The sequence below is a fragment of the Aphelocoma coerulescens genome, chromosome 2, assembly GCF_041296385.1.
Source record: "Aphelocoma coerulescens isolate FSJ_1873_10779 chromosome 2, UR_Acoe_1.0, whole genome shotgun sequence".
NCBI classification, from domain to species: Eukaryota; Metazoa; Chordata; class Aves; order Passeriformes; family Corvidae; genus Aphelocoma; species Aphelocoma coerulescens.
The window spans coordinates 94,643,818-94,670,688 of record NC_091015.1 but is presented as its reverse complement, the minus strand read 5'-3'; the positions used below and the strand labels follow the sequence as shown (position 1 = coordinate 94,670,688).

At 38.7% G+C, this 26,871-nt stretch overlaps 1 long non-coding RNA gene across 1 annotated transcript; it reads right to left on the bottom strand.

Annotated features, from left to right (window-relative positions):
• Positions 1-20,840: 20,840 nt before the first annotated feature.
• LOC138105823 (uncharacterized) lies at positions 20,841-22,320 on the bottom strand. The gene is made up of 2 exons (XR_011148709.1): positions 22,118-22,320; positions 20,841-21,574 (listed from the first exon to the last, which is right to left on the bottom strand). It is a non-coding gene; the product is annotated as an uncharacterized lncRNA (long non-coding RNA).
• Between the last annotated feature and the right edge of the window lie 4,551 nt (positions 22,321-26,871).

Below are 26,871 nucleotides of genomic sequence, written 5' to 3'. Positions count from 1 at the left end.
GAATGAGATGGGTTTTAATCAGTAATTTTACTTTACAGCTTTTCTCCTTTTGGACAATCAAATTCTATACACGACATCAATTTTTTTCTCATTTTAATTCCAACTTTCTTGACACAGTCACAAAATCTTTCATTTCCAAACACATTCATAGTTCATTTGCACCTACAAAGTTCTGTTTTATACATCATAAAGAAAACCTCATTGCAAAAATACCTGAGGCAACTAAAGCAATGTAGTGGCACATCCTGGTGTCACTACACACATTCATTCTTCTTCTGCAATAAAGCTGATGGGCAGGGGGGTTCAATTGCTCTACTGGATCTCAGGATGGAGTACGAGAAGATACATAACTTCAAAGAGAACGGACCAAAATCTGTTTTGGGGGGAAAAAGCAACCAGTTTCAGCTAGCATCAAATACCACGGACATCCACAGGCACAAATGTACATCCCATTGAATGTGGGGCTATTTTGTTTATTTTTCTTTCTAGACTAAAAATGTTATTATCCATTCCTTGTTCAGGGTCTGTTTTATTGATTGTAGTCTTTCTGGGCAGGCATTTTATAGGTTTTAAATAGCAAAGGCAAAGTATTACCCTCAGGAACATCTCCTGAACCAAAGAAATCTATTATTCTGACTTTTGAGAACACTGAGTGAGCCAATGCAGGCAACGATTAAAGACTATAGTGACAGAAAGTCTCATTAAAAAAAGAGGGTATTTTTCCTAGATGGAACTATATCATGGCTTGCCTAGTGCTACCTTAACCAGAAACAGAGGAATTATGAGTGAAATACATGCAAATATGGGACAGTAGAGGGATGTTTAACTTATTGTAACTGCCTAACGTGCATATGAAGTGGGTTATTCTGTGACCCTGAACAATTTCATGTATTTCCCAGGCTAGATTATATTTCCATATAATTGAAATAAAAGTTAATGTAGTGAATTGCTTTAACTGCTCTTCTCCTATCACTTCAAATTTGATGTATTATTTAACCTCTGGAAATCCAGAAGCCAGGCACAACTCTCTAAAAATGTCTGGAGTTAAAAAATAAGAAAGGATATTTTCAAATAAGCATTTATCTCATAAGAATGGATTGTTAGTCTTGGGGAAAAAAAATCCCACACTGCTCTCATGCATTAAACCAGCTCCCAGGCAGCATTACTACTTACCTTGACTGGACATTGCAACTTGCTGACATTAGCCCCATTCTTGGGATTGTGTTTTTATGTGGGTGACCTATACCTGAAAATTTATCCAGCAAAACAATGAAAATAAACCAAGCCAAACAAACAACCAAAAAACCCTGCAAACCTAAAACTTTTCTTGAAGTTCAATTGCAATTTGTCAAGAGGTGCTAACACACATTTTGTAGAAGTCTCACTTGGAAGGCATAGGGTGGACATTATGGGGATGCACTGTGCATTCTTCCTTGAAAATGTACCAGAAGAACAGGAATAATTTGTGAAGGGGGCAAGGGGCAGACTAAGCATCAAAACTGACCATGAAAGGTAATTTTGCTCAGCAGCTGATTACAGTGTATAAACAAGCTCTGAAATTCTGGTACACTGTTAGACTCACCTGCAGCTCATGGAAATCAATGAGGATCTTTCCATCAGCTAAGAGTGAGCTGGATCACATCCCATGTGCTTTTATCTGTTCCATACATCTGCTGAGAAGGACTCCAATAGAAAGTTGAGGTTTAGCATGCATACCAGGCACTGTATTTTTAAACACGTGTATACTTGCTAACAGATTATTTAGCAGATGTAGTCTGCTCAGTTTTTACAGTGAGAACTCTCAGGGCTGTGAGAGACCATTCCTAACTTCAGTGGAGTAGAAACCAAGAGCCCTTACGTAGAAGCCCTGGAGTAGGTTGTATGGGGTGTTTGGCTAACAACTGCTGGAACCTAGTAAAAGCTTAGAAATGGGACCAAGGTTGTTTTCTGCCTTCCTTTTTGGAAAGCTTCTGCCTCTGTCTTCCTGGTCCTGAATTAAGGGGAGATTTTTTGTTTTGCAGTCATCCATCATTACTCAGACTCCCCACCCAAACCCTCCATCTTCTCCTTGACCTATTTTCTTCCCCAAAGGTGAAGCACAGGAGTATGCTCCTCTTGCTTTTTACCCTATGCTATTTTGTTACTGTTTCATCAAATTTCTCAGAGCTAGAATTCAGGTGAGGAAGAAAAATATATATTTTTCAATATCTCTGGAATATATTCAGAATAATAAAATGCTTTTTTGTAATTGCTGATTTTTGCACCAAGGAAGCAAGAATTTGGAATCAAGCTGTTTATATTTTTCTTCAGGAGCTAATGGGTTAACTTGTGCCCTTAGGTAAAGTATTCACTTCTAAGGTATGGTATAACTAGTAACTGCAGCCTGCAGCTGACCAGCTGCTAGATGTGTGATGGCTATCCAGAAAACATCTGAATATTTGGTTTAGTTCTTTCTCACTGTTTTTAGGAAGGACTTAAAAAGCAGTCTCTATGCATCCCTCATGTATGAGACACATTTCTGACTAAAGGCAAGAATGTTTCTAGAAGCAGAAATAGCAGGAGCTTTGATCCCTTCTAAAACCACTGAAGGTAGTTTATCTCAAGTTGCACAAACATGGATAAACTTCCTGGCTTTAAATATGTTCCAGCTGAGATCCTTCTTCTGTCTTTAATGGATGTCAGTAAGTCTTTAATAGCTAACAACTTAGTCCCCAAGTAACACAGAAGGAAGATCAAGTAGCTCTGTAGTGGCCGTACAGTTTGCAATGGTGTAGCATGGTGGAAATAACTTACGCCGTGAGCCTCAGAGAAGGGACAGAGCTACCAGCAGCTCTGCCATGCTGCCTTGCATTTATGTATGCAGGAGAAAAGAAGAAAATTTCTCCTAGGATGTCAACATTTCTAAGTACCTATCCAGCTGTTGTCTGTCTTCAGGACTGCTGCCTTTATAAGCCATTTGCATTCCTTTTTAAACCGTTTCTTCCAAATGGACTAGCAAGTGGGATGTTCTTCCACAGTCATCTGTTGCAGTAAGGCCACTTGTGGGGACAAACACATGTATCCTGAATAAGGCTAGCAGGAAGGCCAGTGAGGTGTTACACCTTCTGTGTAAAATTTTGCATGCTCCTCTTTTGCACTTTGACCTCTGCTGCTTCAGAAGTCTACTCCAAAGATTCAAGTGTCATTGCAGTTCCCTGTACAGGTCTCCACAATAATAAATTTGAAGAAAAATGAGGAAATTAATCTCATACTAACCTAATACATTATTTACTGTATTTGTGTCTTTGTTCTCACCACTGCTGCATCTAAACCCTTTTGCATTTCTCCCCACAAATGCTTTGCATTATTTATGTTTCACTTCTAGTGAACCACTAGGAAAATTAATGTACTGCAAAATTAAAGTGTCACATCCCAAAAAAATCCTAATGGAAAGTACGTTGTCGTACAAAAGACCACAGAGAACCTGCAAACCCTTCCCTTGATAAGCTGACATAAGGCCAGACAGGGTTTCCGCCCTTAAACACAGTGACTGTTTTCCCATTACTCTTCCCTGCCAGCAGACTCAAAAAAGGATGGGGAAGGCAGCAGGCATTGGCTCTGCCTTTTGTCTCTCTCTTGCGAGGAAGCAAGGCATAAACACTGTGTGTGAGACAACTCTGTGTGGGACAAAACTGGGAAGGGATAAGGCAGAAGGGCATTCAAATACTCCCAAAGGCGTGCAAGAGCTGCACGGCAGTGGAGCTCAACTCCTCTGCCAAGGGTGTTGGGCATTCAAATTGCTACAGCTAGGTATTGGCAAAATAAAAGATGAAGGAAAGGAAATTATGGCCTTTGGAGATCAGTGAACTTAAGCACCTCATAGAGAAGCCTGATCCTGACTGACTAGAAGCATAGATATGTAATACATAATTTTTGAAGTTTGAAATAAAGACACACCACCCAGTGTGGGGTCAGGGACACCGTATGGCAGCTTACAGATTGGTGTCTCTGAACCAATCCAGGACTGGAAACAGAAGAAGTGATTCTGGAAAGCAAATATTCATATCCATAACAACAAAAATGAAAACTTTGCATGTTCAAGCAAGTCCTCACAAAACAAAGCTAGCAGGGAACTCCAGAGGATATTGTACAATAAAAACAAGTTTCCTGTGTTACTTCTGCTTTTTGGAACTGCTCATCAGTTTGTGTGACATTTCCTACTGCTTCCAAGTGCACTGAGGGTACAGTCTTCCCATGCTCCTTCTCAACTCTTTCCACAGTAGTTCTAACTAAAACAAGCTCTCCAAACAACCTCTCAGAATGAATTACTGTGAAAAAGAAGAACACCTCTTGGAAACTCATTTCAGTACATATGATTTAACCAAAGAGTGTGTGAGCCCTTTCTGCCTAGTTCTGTAAAGAGCTTCACTATCATAAATTATTCTCTTTGACTACTGAAAAGAAGAAAAACCCTTGAACAATCAAGACTACCCTCTGCTTTTGCTGCGAGACTCCTGTCAGCTTTTTAGTGAAACAGCAGCTGGAGTATCTGGGTTCATTCTTTATCTCTTCCTTTTCAGTGATCCTTTCTGATTTTCTGTTGATGATATATTCTCCTTTAAATATTTCTCTAAATTATGTTTGCTGTAATTTCTCTGCCTAAACACCGAGATAGGTGTCTTTCCCTTTCTTCAAATATCTGGAAAGGAAAATACACAACATCCTGAGACAGACTCATGCTTTCTTAACAAATCTCTGCCTTCCTCTTCCATATACTCAATCTAAAACACTCCAGCTAAAAATCAAAATTATTCCTTCTAGTTCTCATTAAGGAGAGATGATGCTGATTTTCTTATTTAAATTTGCCACGTGGCTACCAGCTTTATTAGTACTCTGACTTTTGATTCTTTTTTGGTTCTGAATTTTGCGTGTGTGACATTCACAAAGCTACATCCATGTGAAATAATCCACAGAAAGTGTGCTCTCATTTTGGGGATGTCGCGGGTTGAGTTTGTAACCGGGCAGAAACACCAATTTAGTGTAGTGGTTTGGCCCAAAATACTCATTACTGTTTATCTTCTGTGAGATAAGAATTAGGAGAAATGCAAAGCAGGCACTAAATTTGAAAGAATATAAAGAAGTTTATTAACAGACCTAAAAGAAGAGGAAAAAAATTATACCACCTTCAGAACTCTCCTCCTCCCCCCACCTTCCTCCCTTCTTCCACTGACAATGTAAAAAGACAACCCTTAAGATGTTCAGTCTGTTTACCACTTCCATAATAACCTTGTTCAGGCCATTTAGAAAGAGAAGTCTCTTCTTGCTCGTGCTATGAAAACAGTATCACACCGAGACAGCCACCCACTTCCAAATATTGTTCAGTCCATTTAGGAAGAGGTCTCTCTGCTTGCAATGTGAGTTCCTTCCTCCAACTTGCAGCTTTTCCTGAAACTGCTTTCGAGGGTCCAGTCTTGAAGTTTTTTGGGGTACAATTTTAAGGTTGAGCCGTTCAGAAACAAAAAACAGAGGCCCTTCTCCTTCCCTGGGAGCAAAGGGTCTTCCTCATCTTCATCGTAAGGACTATCTCTGGGAGCATCTCTAGGGACTGAGGTTTTCTCCTTTCCCATTTGGAGCAAAAGTCCTCATCTGGTTCATCTGGTCCATCTCTCCCTGTCCAAACTTCTCATGAAATTACAGCTGCGTCAGCATCTGCCTATCTCAGCGCAGGTGCTTTTGCTTATGAGTTGAACACTCCACCCCCATATCTTCATGAAATTACAACGGGATACTCTGATATATCATAGCTTCACAACAGACTTTCAGCTTTAAGCATCTCCTCTCTCTCTTCCCTTAGGTTTTCAGCTCTTCACAGCAATAAAAGGGTTAATCTCACCTTGGCCTTGCAGCTTTGCAGCTGGAATGTTGAATTTTTCTTATCGCGGTGGAGAGGGGGGTTCCGAGCTGCTCCGGCTGCCCACAGCAGGGCTGTGTGGGGGGTTCCACGGCTGGAACAGGCCCATGGCTCCAGGATGGCCGTGGCCCGGCCCGGCCTGGCCCAAGCAGGGCCTGGCCGGGCCCGCTGGCCCCTGCACGGGGCCTGCAGCCACCTGTGCCAGCGCCGGAAACGAGAGAGCTTGGGGGGGGGGAGTTTGTCTATTCTTAAGAGTGGATCACAGAGGCGGTCACAACTTTAAGTGGCTTAAAGAATTGTCCATATTCAAACTGGCCACTGATAGGTTCTGTCAGGTCCCAGAGGAAGCTGTAAGCACCCCTTGGCAACGACATCCCTTCTGGGACTATGCTTGCTAACCTATGACAGGGGAAGTCCCACACTGGGCTTATGTAGTATTTAGAGGTGAGTGATCATTACTTGAAAAGCATACTAGATTGCTATTGTAGCATTTGACAAATAAAATCTGAGTAGCTGGTTGAATAATGAAAGAAACATTAACTAGACTCTGTGCAATGTCTGAGGAGCAATGGAATTTGTTCTCCAAATACATTATTCAAGAAGCAATTTTTCAGTCCGTGTTAGAGGTGATATTGGGCAAAGTATAGGACAAAATGTTGTTCATTGTTAAGGCATAGTTTGGTAATTTGCTGTTTTGCGAATTTGTCATTCTGCTGTGTATTTGGAAAGTTCTGTGAACACAGCCTGAGGCTGGCAAACTTTGTTCTTTTGGAGCTGATCATTTTTCATCCAGTCTGAAGATGGTTTTATATTCAAAAAGTGCCAAGACTGTTACAGTTTCAAAAAGGTTATTTGTACACCAGCTGCAGAAATACTGTGTGTTTTGCTTGTTTCTGAAAACACTTTCAATATCAGGTAAGAAAAACAAGCAAACCATCAATGTTTTGTGTTCATCCTAGTGTAAAATGTCAGAACAAAAGTCAAGAAGTGCAAGGTGCTCCCCTAACACATTCTGACATTAAAAATTTTTGATTTTATGAATATATGCCCTCCAGCTTATAGATTTTTTTCCATTTCTTTGTTTTCTTGTACTTAGCTTTTTCTCTTATTTAGCACTCATCTATGGGAAGCAGATTACATTTCTAGTCAATTTTGGAAGCTGTTTTCATCAGAGAACTTGATTCTTGGAAGTTCTGGCATTTATCTGGTGGTTGCTTGAAAAGCACTGTGTCAGACCCCCTGAAGACCAGAGACTGAACATCTGCTCTAAATGCTGATAACCAGCATATTCCTGATTTAGTTGCTGGCAGAGCCAGCTCTGGGCTTCTCAGCAGACAGTGACATTTTGCTGCTCAAGAACCTGACAGCCATAAGATGTATGACATGCTGTCTTAAAAGAAGGGGTAGAGTTTACATGGAAAAGCCTTGCACAGAGTTGTGTCACTTTGACCACATTTGGGGACACAGGAGAATGGAGGGAAAAGGGCTACTAGATAGGGTGGCTCTCCCTAGCAGCTACCACTAAACTAAATATTCCTTCCATAACCTTTTAGAAATGATAGCCATAGCTACACTGAGCATCCTAGACTTCAGTATATTTAGGTAGTGGGAGAGCAGATAACTTTCTTCCCACCATTACATGTTCCCCATATCAAGAACCAGTGCTGATCAGTGTGGGGGCTGAAATACCTGATTTGGAAGAAATGCTTTCCTTTTGTGATACTTCTCTGCCTTTGACAGTTACTAACCAGCATGGATAGTTTTGATCTTCTTCACTGAATCTATAAGCCTCTCCTACATACCATGTAGTTCATGGCAGCCTTTGTTCCTTGATATATTATATCAGCTTTCTTGAGTATCACTGTTGCATCCAGCTTCAGCTTGTACTAGAAAATCTAAGATAGTGCCCTTTGAAAACACAATCAAGGTGATTAACTGTATACAAGTGACAGAAGAAGACACAGACATTGAAAATGAGTGCTCAGCAGATAACATACTTCATCTTCTCTCTGACAAATTATTTAACATGGTTGCCTGAGTATTCACCAGCTTGACTCAACTCCTGCAATTTCCCTCTCCCAAGTTTCATCTCCTTCATTTTAAAACAGTAGCTGATACTGGACAGAGGATTTCTCTGCAAGGTCTGAGGCTTTTCACAAGGCAGAAGTATCACTTGGGACTTTTGGACTGCTATAGGAAACATCCTTTAGATGTCAAGGAATCCTTGTATCATTGTTTCCAGCACTCCCATTCTACCCTTCTTCATTTTCCTGAATTACCATTTACTAAATGTAAATTGAGAAGATTTAAGAGATGAGGCCTGTTTGTTCTGGTCAGGTCAACATATTTTATTTTAAAATATCCCTTCTTCTATCATTGGTCAAAATCTTGAGGCTGAAATAGAATACAGCTGAACAAAAACTGTTCTGTGGCTTTAACACACACAACCAGAATAGCATCAGAAATATCACAGATTATTAATACCAAGAGGATAGTTTTATATCCAGTATTATTATTTACTATTATGTATTATATATGTATTATATTATAATCTGAATAATGCAATAATACCATAATTATGTAATTATACAGTAGTAATGTTATAATAAAATATATTGCCAGAATTGCAACTGGTTGATTAGACATGATAAACAGCAGGTGATACATAATATACACTCAGATTTCATGCAAGCACAAATCAAATTATAAGTTTTGATAAATTTGTGATATCTTACATCACAGCTGGCTTTGCCTCATGTGACCAGTTAAAAAGAGCAAAACAATTCCTTGTTGATCCCATAAAACAAGTCATGAGCTATAAACATGCCAGCCTTAAATTTGCAGCTAGATGGTACTAACATTTTGATTTTACTGATGCTCAGCAAGTCTCTACTTTGTATAAATAAAGCCAAATTAGAGATTATTTACAATGTTCTGACACACTACAATATCTAATGTGAAAATACATCGATTCTCAGTACACTTCCTTGCATAAAAGTATGAACATTATTACAACCATCAAAATACATTAAAAATTTTGTATTCATCTTTTTTTCATCAATCTGGTCCACTATTTAATTCTGAATAGTAACTATTTAGCACAATTTTTTTGGTTCTCTGGCCCTAGAGTGTTACCAGTAACAGTACTTGTTACTATAAACTAAGTTCAATCCAGAAATACTTAAAGTTTTTTTTAAAATGTCAGCTTCTTCTGCCATGTTGGGGGATAAAAGTCTTCATACTTAAAATAAATATTTCAGGTGTTTCTGGTTTCAAAGAAGAAAGTGTCAAATGAAAACCAAATAAGTATATGAGTTTTTATATGAAAGTCATACCCTTTTTTCAATATTCCCTCATGAGATTTGAATGCTATGCTTAATGTAAACCACACAATGTGTTTTCCTAGTAACGCCATATTCTCATTAAATTTGTATATATTTCACAGTGATTTGTGAATTCCATTTATTTTACATAAAAACATATTCTTGCTTCAGTATACCTATTTTGTTTCATTATTCCAGCATGTTTGGTCATTAAAAAATTAAAAATTAATTTTTATTATAATATCTGAAACATAATTGTGTTTGCTTTCCTTTTCCTTCACTTGATCTGCTAAACAGCCCTGTATCATCACTGTTTGAAGGAGATTAAGAAGGATAAATAAGTCTGGATGCTTACCTTGAAAATTGACTCCAGCTGCTTTCCTGTGGTGATAACTTTTGTTATCTCTTTATGGTTTCTTGTTCAAACAACAGAAACAAATTGTTCAAATTCTTTCATTAGTACTTCCACTGCCACAGGCTTGGGCAAAAAATACTTTGTACCTCCCTGGTAAATTTTTTATAGCAGCAATCTGCAGGTTTTGTACACAGATATGAAACTTTAACAATGTAGAATTGTTTGGAGAATTGAAAACAGCATCAAGAGGAATAAGATTACTGCATTTATTCTGCTGTGTGCTGGTGTTACAATGGTAAGAAATGTTCTGATATTTGAGGTGTGTGAAGTCTCATTCCTGTGTCCGTACAAGGTGGAAACAAACAGCGAAAGCAGGGCAAGACTTTGTGTGTAGCTGCTCACTAGGTAGAATACCTGAGTGCCGTAGGCCCTAGAGCTCTTTCCTGTCCAGTTACAGATTGGAGCTGCATCTCCTTTATTCGTAACTCCAAAAGCAGCTGAATAGCACCTGGGTGCATCATCCTCAGAAGTAAGTGCAGGAGGATTTGAGAGAGGTTGCTGAAGGGTCAAATGTGCTGCCACTTCTGGAACACACGAGCTGTAGAATGGGCTTGACTCAGTTGTGATCCTAAACCGGGTATTTACTAATTTGTATGCCATCCATATAATAACCATCCTGATGTTTCAGGTACTATTTTTGTACATTTTATGAATAAAATTATCATGAGTTGCTCTGCAACACCTGTCCTGTTTGCAGAGTTGCTGGGTATCTCAGCATGAAGAAGTCATCAAGACAACCACTCTTTTTTTTTCAATGTTGTTCTCTTTCCCCCCCTCCCCCTAGGTTAAACAAAACTATTCAATTTAAAAGAATACACCTGGTCTGGAAACCTGTAATGCCATTAAATGCCTTATGTCTTGACACAGTGTACAGCAAATTGGCATCACTTTTTTGTCCCATATTTGGGTGTACTTCATTCCCATCTGGTTATATTCTTTGATGTTCCCAGTAATAACTGCCAGTCACTTGGGTCTCTTAGCTATCATCTGCACAAATAAAACCTGACACTGCTTTCATAAAATAATGTCAATAGTATATCAAATTCTCCAACATATTCCCTGCACAGCTGCACCAAATGACAGAAGTAAAACTGCCTTCAAGCATAATTTATAAAATCATAAGAGGAGTTCCTTTTAAAAGCAAAGCTTAGCTAACTTGTAAACAAGATGACAAATCACAAGCAGGTTGGTTTAGGTTTTTTATTTTCAGGACAGGAAAGGTCATGAGAAATATTTTTTTACTCATCTGCCTCCTCCTTACAAGAGGCAGCAATATAAACAGTGAGAATAACCAGTGAAAAGACTTATCAAAAATAAAAATAAGTTTTTATGCCTCCCACAACTTAGAAACAAAAATATGGGAGCCGAGGGGGAGAGATGCAAGTGCTTTACAAATATGACAGGCTTTATTCTCCTTTCCATCTGATATCTGGTGTTTCTTGGTGAGTACGACACAATTTAGACAGTCACTGTTGCATTTGAGATCTTCTAATGCTTAACATGTGCTCCCTACAGCTAGAGACCTGGCGTATCAGTGTAGACTTCTTTCATAACTTCTTTGCCCAGTATAAGATCCTGTTTTTGTAACAAAAAAACCCTCAAAACACAAACAAGACTACCAAAAAAAACCCCAAAGCCCCAGCAAACCATGTGATTTACTCACCTTTATTTCAGACGAAATACCATCAGGTAAAGTAGATGCTTCTAGGAGGTATTTTAGAATCAGCCTGACTTTTTTCAGTCAAGTGTCTTTTCTAAGACAAATTATCTTTTATATAAAAAAAAGACAAGGAATTTCTACACTTAACCCTTCTGAAGCAAAAATCGTTACAGAGGCCTTTATCAAAAAAACAGCAATTATTTAAATATCAATTAAATATTCCAGATTACTAGACTGTAAGTTAACTATTCTGAAACCTAAGACATATTTCGGTGTATGTAAGCTGAAATAATTCTAAGCCATGAACAAGTGACCTAATTAGCTCTCAGGAGAACATTAAATGCTTGGAAAATTTTGAAACTGACACGTTTTCAGCAAAGATGGTACAGTAATGTAACACAAAATCATAAGGATCATGGTCATATGCTTCCTCTTGAACTTAAATCATCAGCTACCAATAGGTATATTTTAAAGGAATCTGAGAAAAGAAACTTTTCAAACACTTATTATTACCAAATATCAAAATCCACAGTTTAGTACCAAGGACTCACATAGAGACCAGCATCATTATCTGTGTTACAAGTGGAGATAAGGGAGCAGTGACTGCATCTTTTTGTACCACTGCACTTGTAATGTAAAGAAGCATTACAATATTTTGGCTAAACCACTGGAAATGTCAATGCTTTTTAAAAGTTATCTGAGCATGTTTATCTTGGAAAATATATTTAGATGTATAGATATATAAATTACTAAAAAGATGTGGAGCAGGAATGACTGCTGAGCAGCTACTCAAAGCACTCCTGACTGTGAACCATATAGCACAACTATACCTAAATACTAAATTTTTTAACAGAAAATTAAATTGCCTTTTTCTTTACGAGGCAACATATTCTGAAAGATGAAGGAAGGATGCAGGAAGACTAGAAGAATGTAGAATAAATCCTGCCTGTGGTCTCCTCACTGCCTTACAAAATTAGCTAGGTGCTGAGGAGACTGTCTTGCCCTCTCCTAAGGATCTAAGATGTGGTGTATGTAACATGCAGCAACAGGATGTAATATTCTTGGAACCTCCTTGAACACTAGTCATAATGAGACCCTGATCTTAGTTTGCATTTCTGTACTTCACTGAAATGTAAATAATTAATAGGAATAATAATAATAAAAATGATAATAAGCAACTTGCTTACTGCTACTCATGACAAAGAGAGAATTTGAATTTAGGTGAAGAAATAGTATACCAGCAGCCTATATGAGAGTAATACACATCTCGCTTTTGATTTGTAACATATGATTACTTGCACTGCAATGTGCCATATTTGTAAAGTCAATGGCTAAGTGGTATTTACAGTGACTAATGTAGGAGCATACAAAGAATGCTTGTTTGTAGAAGTGTCTTGCAATGTTAAGATTTACCAACAATTCAGAGTTGTGAACACAAGGAAAATTAGTGAGCAGCCATGATGAACTATTTCTGTATGGACTGACAATTACACAGAGGTTTCAGCAGATGTTCCTTAGCTCTTAAAAAATACTTTATGAGGTAGCATAACTTGATTTGGTTTTTTGTTGTTTTCTTTCTCCAAAACTGGGCATAACACTGTTCATAAACTCCATATTTCAACTATAAACATGGCCTGTTCTCAGTATGAATAGGTGGAATTACAGTGATCAATTACCTTGCAGTAATCTACATTCTGAAGCCCAGAAGATAGCATTAATCTTGATTGGTTGGGTTGGCTCAGTTAGGGACTGTGACTCCAAAACTTATTACCTTCCCTCCCTTCAAGGGATGAAGTCATTTTACATCAATTTTGAGCTGATGGCATAATTTTTCTATATAGCCAGTGAGATTTGGCAGTCATTCTATGCTTTTTTTTTTCCTCCTCTTGAGGAAGAATAGGTATAAGAGAGTCCTGTTATTAATTTAGAATATACCAAGGAGGCTGGAGAGGAAACCTGTGAATTGAGAAAGCAAAACAATACTTCTATAAAACAGTTTAAAATTCTGTAGCTGGGGCTTTAAAATCTTTCTCTCTGAGGTGTGACTCATATAGATCTTCAAAACTAAAGAAGTTTATGGTTACATATTCCTGATTTTTGTGACAACTTATTGGAGCACACTGATACTGTGGCACGGTGGATAAACAACACCAAGATATTTCTTCATTTCCAGAGTTCCTTAAGAGCTTCAACACCCTGTGGTTCATGAGAAAATATCTTAATAAAGATTGGTATATAGGATCTTTCTAAATTCTAGGATAGGCCAGATAGGATCCTGTCAAGCATGGCATGAGCTAGGAATGGCACATTCTCTATATGGGCAGAGGATGAGGACTTTGTGACTCTTATTTCCAAGAGCCTCTGGGTAGTATGACACTGTTGCTTGGATGGTATGATCTGTCTTCACTGTTTATTCCTTAGGCTTTTGATAATAATAAATACCAGTAGAATCTTCTAAGTGATATGTGTTTTGCCTACCTTCCTCAAGAAAGCGATAGTAGTTCTCACACAGTAACAACACAAGGAAAATAAGGAAAGCCTGAAAGTGTATATTAGCTTATTAGAGCTACTGTCATTACACATTAGATGGTTCATGAGAGCTGGGCAAAACTCAGACTTCAGAAAAAGAAAAAAGCATCTGAGTACTACAGATTCACAGGTTAGGCAGCAACTGATGTGCAATTAATTAATTACCTAGCTTCTGGAACTGGCCATGGTTAGATGCATTAAAGACCATCTTTTTAAGCTCTCAACATCTTTTAGTACAATCATTCTGTCAATGCCTTTTAGCTGCAGTTATTCCTATCATAATATTTCTCTGTGCCACGTGAACTCTGGCTAGTCTTGAAGTAGTTTTTTGAATAATTGTCAATTTAACACATTTAGTCATTATTTTTTCCATCATTGTAAGTTCCAGCATAAAAGCCACATGGAGATCTGCTGTTATTGTTTTCAAGCTTTTTTTTTTTCCCCATAACTTGTCAAATGTGGCCTGATTTTGCAAAAAAGCTGAATGTCATACACAGCCTTTGAGGGTTGAAAACTCCTTCTAGACATCCAGTGGCATCCTAAACTCACATGGCTTAGCCAGCAACAGATTGACCTAGAAGAAAATTACTATAAATCGTAGCATACCCATTGAAGAAGTTTATCGATAGCTGGGTAATTGGGAAACATCATCTAAGATTAGATACCAAATTAAAATCTAAAGATAACTTGGATACAAAGTTAAAAAAAAAAAAAAAGAGAGAGACTCGGCATTCAAGGCACCTCTATTAGACATTGAGAATATCCATTATACATTTATAAAACAAGTTCCTTATATGTCATGTAAAAAAGTTAAGGCATCCAGGGTGAAATGTAGCACAGTAGTACATCTCACACTTGTATTTAGCTCTACCCTGATTTACCACGCTCCTAAAGACAATGTAGACTTTCTAAAATGTTTCATTTCACCTTATACTTGTATGCTATCATTTCTGTGTGTTTTTTCTCTCCTTCATTGCAACCAACTTCTTGCAGCCTAAGCATCGGGTTCTAGCTACCTGAGGCAGAGCTTTTCAGTCTCCTCCATTACCAAGTTCTGTGGCTGCTCTCATATAAACTTCCCTATTGTGTGCACCCCAGATAATTTCTCTGAGTTTCAATGATTTATGTAAATAATTCAGATATTAAAATTAACCATCATTCATGTATTATTCTGTACCTATACCTGCATAAATACATATTCTTAGGCCTAAAATACATCAGTTACTTCATTAATATAACTGATGACATAACAGAGACCCATCACTCATTTTGAGCTCATTGATTTAGCATACCTCAATTTAAAGTAGTTATTTTTGCCCTTTCTGTTCTATCTGGTATTATCTATTCATTCTTGTACATTTTTCAGTATTGGAAATGTGTATTTCTTCCATGTATTTATATTTGCTGAATATACTCCAGAAAAAGACCTTCTCTGATTTTTCTCTTCCCTTTCTTCCTCTACTATGTTTTGACCCTGCCTCTTTCCCTGTCACAGTCCTGGGACTTAGTGTGAGTCTTCATCCCTGAAAACCAGGCTAGATAAAAGCTCTCAGTAACTAAGTGTGATATGACCTCTGATCCTGCTTTAAGCAGGTGTTTAAATGAGATGACTTCAAGACATCTCTTCCAACCTGGGTTATCCTATGATGCTATGATCTGAGTCACTTTAATCCGTCATGCAAAGCAAGCCATCCTTTTCCAATTATAGCATTAAAGAGCACAGCAGTTAATGACAGTAGCAGCAGTGACTGGAGGAGGCCTCCTCTGTGGCATCTGCCAGATGTGCTCTCTGCATCTGGTGGAAGTGCAGTGTGATGTGCAACTCCACTGACATACAGGATGTCGTTTTGATCTCTCTGTAATGTAACTCCTGTCTCATTCAGGGTCTTATGCAAAGAGCGCTCTCCGCACCCTTTTTGTCTTCCTATTATGCTGCATGTGACTCTGAGCCACAGTTCAAGGCTTCCCTTGGAGACAAAAATTATTGTCTAAGCTTAAGCTTTCCTATGGTGCTCACAAGTACACTATGTACTAGAGACTGTGATGCAGCCTAAGAATAAGTCCTATATTTGCATTTCGATAGCATTCAACAACATGCAGCATGGTCAAGGCAGACTTGAGGCAATCCTCAGGAACAAACGTGCAGCATTCAGCACTACATTGTGCTTTAACTCCCTTATAAGAGAGCCCTTTGGAATAAATTTATCTCCTATCTAAGAAGAGATTGCAGATGCGTGAATTTTTGAATGAGCATAGACATAAATTTTGTCTCCCACCATCCTGTGAGGCTCTGCTCTGTGACATCTACACAGAGAAAGAGAGGTGCCCTCCAGCTCTTCAACCCATACCACAGGCCTCTTGTATTCCTTAATGCTATCCAGGAGGCTGGCATGTCCTTTTCTGCTTGTCACCCTCTCATGCTACAGGAGAGCCAAATCACCTGGGTGCCATGCTCTTTAGTCCCTTAGAGGACCCACCTCTTCATGAACCACACAGAAAAATTCCTCCTCTCTTTTTTTTCCCTCCGATGTGAGCAGAAGCTCAGATGGGAAAAGGGAACATAAATGAGGGAATCAAACCATCCAACCCCTTGTTGTTTCAGTTAAGGATTTTATATGTATCCTAGTGACTGCAGCTACTTTATCATATGACACAATGCCTAAAAGTATTTTTCTTAACTGCCACAGATCATTTTCATTAGTTACCAGTACCCAGAAATCTCTAGGTAAATTTCTTTACTACAAAGCCGGAAAGTCTTCTGTCATTGTCATGTACTGCAGTATACTATTTTACAATTCCAAGGCTCTAGCTTTAAAATATTGGCCTATGGCTCTTTGACATGAACATTTTTAAGACCTGCTGGAAACTCTGAAGGGGACAACACTTTCACAAGTAAAAAAGATGTTACCTAATGGCTGCATTTTTATAATACTTTTTAACCAACTTAAGAGTTGACTGTGCTGGAAGAACTATGCACCATAGCACCTCTTGCCTTCGGCAAGAGGAGTGGAACTTCTACATCAAAGAGCAGAACCTCAAAAGATTTAGTTGTGCTTAGATAATGATCATCTTAGTGATGCAATGGTTGCTCTACTTCAAGGATGACCACACATCTGGATCCCTTTGTTCTATCCTTTTACTTCTTCAGAAGGTGTTCCAGTTTGGCCAAATTTAGAAATATAACCTCTGAGAGAAGGCACAACCACCCCTCCACCCACCAGGTTTGGGAAAAAATAGATTTTCCTCGAAGGAAAGTGAGGGAGATAAAACTATGTATTTAACAAACACACGGGAAAGGAAAATAATGCTAAATAATAAAATCTTTCACTGTGGAGAAAAAAACCTGGGAAAGTGTTCGAGTCCTCCCTTTGGTCTCCTCGGAGCTCGGGTTTGGCCCAGGGCCAGGCCCTCTGTGCCTGGTGGGAAGTCCTCCTGGTGTGCTCTGATGTTAAAGCAATCAAGCAGTCTAGTAGAAAAGGGAGAAAATCCGAAATTCCAGGGAAGGAAAAATTCAACTCTCAGTCTCTCTCCGGAGAACAAAGCAGCTGAACCACTGGCCAAAAAAAAAAAACTGTCCTGGGCGCAGCAAGCCGGGTGCTTCCTCCCTCCCCTGCCGCAGTGGGGAAAACCAATTGCTATCTGTGTGTGACCTTGAACAAGCTGCAAACTGCTTTGAAAAAGTTTTGCTCAGTTTTTTCCTTCCCCCTCTCAGGCTCAGTTTAGAGGCATAGAAAGGCACAGGAATTAATTTCTGGGCATAGGCAGCGATATGGGATACACATCATAAGGTCACCCCAAGACAGAAGGTGAGCTGAAAGAACTGCTTCCTCCCCCTTTAGAAACTTCCACTGTGTGGGTTGGGATGGGGGTGGTTGTAGTTTGTTTTGGGGGCGGGGGGGGTCTTGCCTTGTTTCGTTTTTTAGAGTGAAAGAACAAGCTGATTAGTAGCCTATAGATTTTCAGGTAAACCTTTATGAGATATATTTCCCAGAGCAATTCTGTTAGAATTTGCTTCAAGTAAGTTGAACATCTGCATATCAGAAAGCAAATAAACCCTGAGTTAACACTTGTGAAAATCAAAGCAAGCATTATTACAAAGCAGGACTCATTACCTTTTTCTACTTGGTAAGGCAATATTATTTTGAAGAAATCATCTTGGGAGGAAGCAACTCTTCAAATGTCTATTCATATCTACATCACATAGTCATTTTTTCAGCTAAGGTTGGTCTAACAGAGTTCAAAAGTGTTAGTCTACTGTTAAATGTTAACTCTATAAAACGACATCAAACATATTCCATAGCTATTGCTTTTATTGTGTTATTAATACAGTTCAGCTTCGCAGGTCCTATGTAAAGACACGCTGTGTCTAGTCTGTATACATGCCAACTCAGAAAGCCAAGAAACTGTATGTTCTTTTCACAGAGTAGCACAAAGCAATACCTTTTCTTCTTTGATTAGCACAATATTATATTAATGTCTTCCAGTCAAAGAAAAACTACTATATATCTTACACATGCTTAATAAACATTGTAAAATATAGGTATTGCATGTGAACTATGTAGCATGTATGACTTCAGGCATGGATGTGTATCCTGCTTGTTAAAGTGATTCAGGGAATAGACTGGAAGATATTGTGAACATCTTTGTTGCTATACATTGGTTTTCTTTTCATTAAAAATTGTAAGTGCTTCTCTGTGAAGAGATGTGAAGACCACCAGTGAGCATCACTGGAATCTCCTTCCAGGTAGACCCTGAGTATTATCAGAAAGTTAGGAATTTGGGAAAAGTCTCTGGGTGCACGATGTGGGCTGCAGTCTCCTGTCCTCCCTCTGGTCAAAAAACTTTAAAAGAAGGAAAAGGTTTCTACATAGTCTCACGCTTTTCCAGACTTCTAGTTGTATTGCTTAAAAAGAAATCAAAATAATTGACTAAGGATGGGGAGTGAGGGTGTGGCTGTACATCCTAACTGGATTTGATCTGGTCCCCAAACTGAAATGGTCACCCTGGACTGAAATCAAAATAATTGACTAAGGATGGGGAGTGAGGGTGTGGCTGTACATCCTAACTGGATTTGATCTGGTCCCCAAACTGAAATGGTCACCCTGGACTGAAATCAAATGAAAGATGAGTTTTTCCTGCTTAAACAGCTTAAATTTCTGAAAAATGTTTCCTGGGGAGGTTCCCTGGGGAGATTTCCTTAGAAACTCAATCAGATGTACTTAATCTCCAAATCAGATGTACTTAATAAGGCTGAGAGAATTTGGCTTGTTCAGCCTGGAAAAGAGAATGCTTAGGTGTGATCTACTTGTGGCCTTCCAGTACCTGAAGGGAGCCTGCAAGAAAGAGAGGGACTTTTTACAAGAAAATGTAGGGACAGGATAAGTGGGAATGGATTCACACTTAAAGAGCATCCATTTAGATTAGAGGTTAGGAGGAAGTTCTTTGTTGTGAGGGTGGTGAGGGACTTGAACATGTTGCCCAGAGAAGTTGTGGATGCCCCATCCCCGTAGGTGTTCAAGGCCAAGGCTGGATGAAGCTCTAAGCAACCTGGTCTAGTGTAAGGTCTCACTGCCCATGGCAGGGGTGTAGGAACTAGATGGTCTTTAATGTCCCTTCCAATCCATTACTTGTTAATAAATATTGTTTAGTTATTTCTTAATAAATAAAATAAAAAATCTTAAAATACAAAAGGCAACCTCCAGGTTTTTGTTTTCTTTCAAAGAAAAACTGAAATGCAAAATAAATTATAAGAACTGATCTGTGAGTGATGAAGTCTTACTAGGGTTGCTATTGAACTTGCAACCAGCTACTGAAAATAACAGGAAAAAACCAATCTTTTATTTTCATATAACAGCAAATAGTCCAAGGGTTAGGAAACATTTGCAGAAACCCAACAACCTCACAAATAAGAACACAAGCCTGTAATGCAATTGAACAAAACGTCCAATAATGTTGAAGGTCCTTTGCCCAGGGTTACCAGATCTAATGAGTCAATAAATGCTAATGGATCAAAGTCTAGCTGGGCCTAAAAAGCCTAAGAAATTTCTATAACTAAAAAAGAGACATCCCTAGACTTATGCTACAGTTTCTGCTGATGTATCTAGCTCAAAATTTCAGCTAAATTCCATGTATAAGACAACCCCATAAAAAAGCTGTACTAAGAAAAAATAGGTAAAATCTGATAAATGCAGATGATTTAGGGTAACTGCATTGGGTTTTTATGGCTAAGCTTTGGTAGAAGGGAGGGCTACAGGGGTGGCTTCTGTGAGAAGCTGCCAGAATCTTCCTCCATATCCAGCAGAGCCAATCCTTGGCAGCTCCAAAGACAGAGGTGCTGCTGGTCAAGGTTGGCCCAATTAAAAATGGTGATAACACCTCTGTGATAACATATTTAAGAAGAAAAAGGTAAAAAAAAATTGTTACGCAATTGAAATTGCAGAGAGAAGAGCAGGGTGAGAACACGTGAGATAAAACAACTCTGCAGACACCAAGGCCAGTGGAGAAGGAGAGGGAGGAGGTGCTCCAGGTGCCAGAGCTGAGATTCCCCTCCAGCTGGAGGTGAAGACCATGGTGAAGAAGCTGTGCCCCTGAAGCCCATGGAGATTCACAGCTGATGCAGAGATCCACCTGCAGTCTGTGGAGAACCCCATGCCAGAGCAGGTGGATGACTGCTGTGGGAGGCCTGTAGAGAGAGAAGCCCTGGAACAACCTGTCCTTGAAGGACTGCACCCCATGGAAGGGTGACCCACACTGCAGCAGTTTTGGGAGGACTGTTGCCCACAGGATTGACTCATGCTGCAGCAGTTTGCAGAGAGCTGTCACTCGTGAGCTGGAGTCACACTGGAGAAGTTCATGGAGAACTGTCTCCTGTGGGAGGGACCCCATGATGCAGCAGAGGAATGACTCCTCTCCCTAAGCAGTGGGAGAAACCACGTGTGATGACTTGACCATACCCCCCATTCCCTGTCTCCCTGTGATGCTGGGGGAGGACGTAGAGCTGGGAAGGAGGAAGGAGTTGGTGGAAAGTGTTTGTAAGGCTTTATTTTATTTCACATGATCCTGCTCTGATTTTGTTAGTAATAAATTTAATTAATATCTCTAATTCAAGGCTGTTTTGCCTCTGATGGTGTTTGGTGAGTGATCTCTCCAGGTCCTCAGATCATGAACCCTTCGTTATCCCTTCTCTCACCTGTCTAGCCTCAGAGCGGAGTGATAGAGAGGTTTTTATGGGTGCCTGTAATCCAGCCAGGGTTGACACACTACAGTAACAAACAAACAAACTCATAAGAAGTAACATTTTTCTGCCCTGATTGTCTGTGGGCTGTTGATGAGGTGAGAATTTTCACTGTGATTCAAATGACAAGTTAGATTCCATGGAACAATTCCTTCTAATCATAAGATTTTAAATTTGTAGCTTAACTTCTCATCAACCTTCTCAAGATGTTCTTGTCCCCTGCCCATATGCAAAAGGCAGGAATGAAAAGCCATGTGTCTGGTCAAACCCACAGAATGCTTCACACTCCTACGTTATACACGGTTTTCTCCAATACAAGTCCAGGTGGCTGCATCAGTATGTGCGGCACAGGAGGGTTGGGAGGAGTGACAGAAAAGATCATTTTCTCTTTCACACTTTCTCCTTTCAGCCAAAGCACCAAAGCAGTGCAGGTTACTGCAGGCTGCCTCTCCAGGGACTTCTGCACCTTCACCCCACTCCAGGAACTGCAGCAGTTCTGACACATCATCTTGCAAAATAGTTACTTAAGCTAGTTGTCAAGGTAAATCAAGGGGAAGCAGATGGATCACAGAAGGAATTAAAGTTACTTGTATCTCTTATAACACCTATTTCTGTTCAGTAGTCATTGATATTCTACTCCTTACATAACAAAATTAAGGTTGGTTCTTATTTAGGTATACAGCTATGTTTTATTTCAAGACATGACAGAATAATTTGAATCAGTTTCCCAAAATTATTTTCCTATTTTCCAGGTGAAGTAATTCAAGAAACTCTCCTACTTGTTTTTTTAGCATGCACAACGTACATTTCTTTCGCTCTTCTTGGAGAAGGGAACTGAAAAATATCTTGCACCCACTGGCATCCATTGCTTGACATAATTGAGCACTGTTTCACATGAATGACATAGTCCATTTTTGTTCTTTTTTTCTTTGGAATGCATCAACAAAAATATTCATGTGTATAACAAATATTAGGTACTGCTGTCATCCAATTTCCTACAGATATGGAAAGCAGAATTAGGAAAAAAAAACCAAAACCACAACCCACCCCTAATTTTTAAGGATACTTAACATACTTTAACATTCTTCCCTCCTAATCTGAAGGTTTAAAGTCTCTCAAGACTACCACACTAGGGATAAAATAGTTCTTCTATTAAACCTGATACAATGGACAAAACAACAAAGACCTCTTCAGAGTCTACTGCTATCCCTAACTGAAGTTTAAATACATAGGTATAACCAAAACTTATCCTGAGACAGTGAACCGTAATACTTACACATACCAAGAAGTGAAATCTTCCTCTCATGTGTCCCTTTTTATTGAAAGGCAGCTTGTAGTAATTAGCCCTTGAAAATTACAAATGCCAATCACTAGCTTTCAGCCTAAATCACTTTGGTAGGTAAGGTTATTCTAGTCCTATGGGGTCAAGAACAGCAGGTGAAAATCATTTTGTGAAAGATCATCCTGTCTCTGATCACTGAATAAAACCATAAGGGAAAAAAGCAACATCAAATATGTAGGCACCAAATGCAATGAGAATGACAGTTTCCCCTTATAAATTAATGTTTCTGGGACTTCTTAATATTACTATGCTAAAGAAAAAGTGTTTATTAGGAAAAATCTGGAAAACAACATTTTTTACTTATGTACTTAAGAAAGCTATTTCTATCTCTTTGTTATCAGTCAGCACAAGGAGGTGCCAATGACAGGTCCTGATGGCTGTTGCTCCTTGACTTGTATTCCATTGCATGAAGCCAAAGCAGGTCAGGAAAAAAAAAGGAAAGAAAAGAAAAGGTCAGTCAAGAAAGAAGTAATTTTAGTACCTCTAAAGTAATTTTCCATTGTGAAAATTTAAATTTGTCCCAATCAACCTGTCACTTCTTTAAAAGGAAGCTGGCATTGGCAGACATGAATAAAAGGTCAACAGAAACCACAGATCCAGAAGAATGAAAGAGATTGCAGCCTGGAGTGATGCAGGCCATGTAAAGATGAAAAAGCACAGGCTGGAGTTCCCACTCCTGGTTCTTCTTTAGTCCAGAGTCAGAAATAACTTTACTGATTGTGCCACTAGAGATTGCTTCTCTATCTCCACTGATTCAAGTGCACAGCACCATTCTCGCCTGCTTAAAAGAGGAAAACAACCTCATCCAACCAGCTTACATTTTATTGCAAAATCTAATAACCAGTAGGCCTAAATATATGAGGAATGATGACAATTGCTTTTCTCAGTAGGCCTGAAAGAACAATCTGGAGGATTCAATAAGACACAAAGCAGGAGAGCTCCTAAAACCAGCCATGAGAAGTACTAGTCAGAGATTCAAATGGAATTTTTGTGTACTGAGTAGCCCAAGTTATCTTTTGCCATATCTTATCATAATAGATTACATTTTCAAAACTGACTTTGTCTCTTGTGTGCTTTTCTTAGACTCATGCATCTGTGAATATTTAGAAGATTATTTAAGTAGAAGTTTGAGAGTTTGAGTTTCATTTCAAATATTTTCTTGATTAGTAAGTTTTAATATATGAGTAGTGGAAATTTTGAATTTTGCATGACATCATTTCTGTAACTCCAAGATAGACAAGACTTATTTGAGTTGAAAAGACTGTTATTTCATTTGGGAAAAGATAAATACCCCAGAAAGTGCTGAGCTATCCAAACAATTCTGAGATACAAATTACATCCTGAGCTAATCATTCATATTCACTGCCAAAAGCATCTTCCTTCCTTGCTTGCTTACAGTATTAGAAATAGCAGCTGCTGTTGAAATCTCCCCTGGAGATTCTTAGGATCTCCATGAGGAAAAGCATTGCACTGGAGGCCAATTTCAATAAATAACAACAGCAACTTGATTGCATGTGATAATTTTTTGACAACGATGCAAGTTGGCACCTATTTTCACACATGTTAGCCAACAGAAATCTTTCTAAGCATGTTCTAACTACCCACCTATGGAGGCAAATCCTTGTATTTTGTGCTTCTGCATTATTGGGAGGCTCCGTGTCCCCTGCTCTCACAGCTTAATGCCTAAGGTGCTCACTGCAAGACATAAAGTATTGACTGTAAGACATTATCCTTACAGCAGTATTGCTGAGGTCAAATATCCTTCTAGATGACTTTCAGAGACCTTTGATTCCCAGAAAAGTAAATGAGGAACTTCTAAAATTCTGATCCATTTATGTGATTGTTTATCCTTTGCCTTTTATCCATTGCCTTTCCCAAGGCCAGAAACACTGTGAAAGTAGATTGCTTTATGTGCAACACATATGATCCTTGGATTGCAGGGGTTGAAGAAAAGATTTTCATGGCTGTAATATTTTGAAACCAATTTTCACTCACTGAATGACATGGGAAATGCATTTTAGATGCATTAACAGTACAACAAATAAAGGAAGTGCTGAGGTTTCCAGTGAAGGCTCTTTTATGGTGCCATAGTTGATCTTCTAAAATCAGACACTTGATCAAGAGTTTTGGAAAATGCTGCTCGTGTTTATTTTGGTGCAATTAAGGTCAGAGCTGCTCTAACCATCGTTTGCTTTAAGCAGGACTAAATAATAAATAGAGGAATAAATTTCTCTATGATAAATTAAGTATTGACAAAGAATAAAGTATTTCTGAGCAGGCAACAGTAAGAATAAGAAAAATCTGTTTAAATGACAAACTTAAAGGGTGCCCAATAGAACAGCTTGACGAAGTGTGTTGTCTTCTAAAACCAGGTTATTTATGAAAGTTCTTTTGTCTTCTCTATTGACTCTTATTTTTTTGTATTGGCAGGTTTAATGAAGACTAATGACCAGTTTAACATTTCTTACTCTACTGATCTAAAATTTTAAAAAGGACACAACAAAGCAGTGTCTCCAAACTGTTCTCTATGGAAAACACACTGTATTCTAAGAACAGTTTATAGCTTCATCAGTTTTTAATGAAATGAGTAATTATTAATACAATGTGTTTTTCCTTGCTTGTACCTTGATTATTATGTATTCTACCTGGTCATCAATTCTAAAATTAGTGTATTGAGAAGAGGTAATAAAAATCTCTGAATTATGGAGTACAAAGGAAAACATAGCATACCAATACCACTTTATAAAAGGAAAATATTAATTACTGGCAATTTGGCATATTATTCAACACATGGAGAAATAGGAAATTTTACACTTTTGTATTTATTCCTCAATACAATATTTTCTAATAAAAAATAATAAAAAAATACAGCATTGTGAATATAATTATAGTGAAATATTTTTAAAACCCAAATATAATCATTTACCTCAACCTTAATATTAAAGCACTGGAGAATCTACCACAGTTAGGAGATGGAAAACATAACTTTTCCTTCTCCAATTACTATATACTTTCTCTTATATGAGTCCAAATGTTTGGGTGAGATGGTGACCATCTGAAACTTCTGTTATGGTATGACTTCAGCTCAGTTAGTGTTGTCCTCTTGCCGTGCATCTCATGAGGGAGAACATAAGTGCCTTTCTGAGAATTAAGCTGTTCAGATCCCTGTCCATCGGCACTGAAAATGATCTATTCCACTTTCACTCTCCAAGTACATTATTTGAAAAGCATAGTCACAGGAGTCAGAATGTGCTGAAGAATAACCTAAGTGTTTTGCCTGGGTACTCTGTTTATACTCTTATACTGACTTAGTGAAAATATTCCCTTTCCATCCAGCACAATCCCTGCTTAGTTGTTAGCATAGTCTTCCCCATATTAATAACATCTTGTTTGAGTCTGCTGCTCATCTCACTTTAGTCAAAACCTGGATCAAAGCCAAATGAAGTTAACAGATTTACTCTGGTGTAAATCCAGTGTAAAAGAAATTACTTTTGCATGCATATTGACTTGTCTTGCTTTTCAGATTTCTTTGCCCATGCATGTAAAGCAAACCATTTTATATGCTACTCAAGGATAAAAACCTATCATGCAGAAATTGAAATTTACATCCAATTTCTTTTTGCCCAGTAGATGCTGTGTCAAAGAAAGTAAAACATAAAGAGTAGGTGTTTCTTCCCAGGTAGATCTTTTGAGCTCTATATTCTTCTATGTCTGAACTGGTTTTGCATCTACTCCTCCATGTGTCACCTTACTTGAAATTTTAGCTATACCCTTGTTACAAATATAATGCCTTATCATACAGAGTAATAGGTTAACTTCTGTGTTTTTGCAAGTTGTTCTTGCACAGTAACCAATGTCATCTGGTACAAGAAATTAGAAGAAAACAGGCGCTGCAAAGTTACACCAATACGGTAGTGTAATGTTCCTACAAAAGTTGCAGTTACATACATTTTCCAAACCTGTTCAAACTGTTTGAATTCATTCACTTACATTTTAAGGCAACAGCATTAGCAGTTGAAAAAAAAAAAATAAGGGGGGGTGATGATGATTTGACCTGCTTTTACTTTTCCAGTAGGTACTTGTCATGGTTTAGCATAGTTTGGGTTTTTAATTAAAGAGGGCTCCATCAGCCACAGAAGTGATTTTTTGCAAAGAGGTGCTTACAGCTTCCTCTAGACCCAACAGAACCAATCAATTGGCTAGTTTGAATATTGGCAACTTTTTAAAGCCACTTTAAGAAGCTTGACACGCCTCTGTGATCCACATTTAAGAACGAACAAACCCCAGGAAAGCTCTCTTGCTTCCGGCCTTTGGACACGTAACTGAGGGGCCGGCACGGGCCAGGCCGGGCCCTGCTCAGTGTGCCCTGGCTGGGTTGGCCACAGCGCGGCTTGGCTGAGATCTCAGCCACTTCTGCTCGCTGGACACCCGGCACAGCCCCCTCAGTGCAGGCTGGGCCGGCAGGGAGACAGCCACCC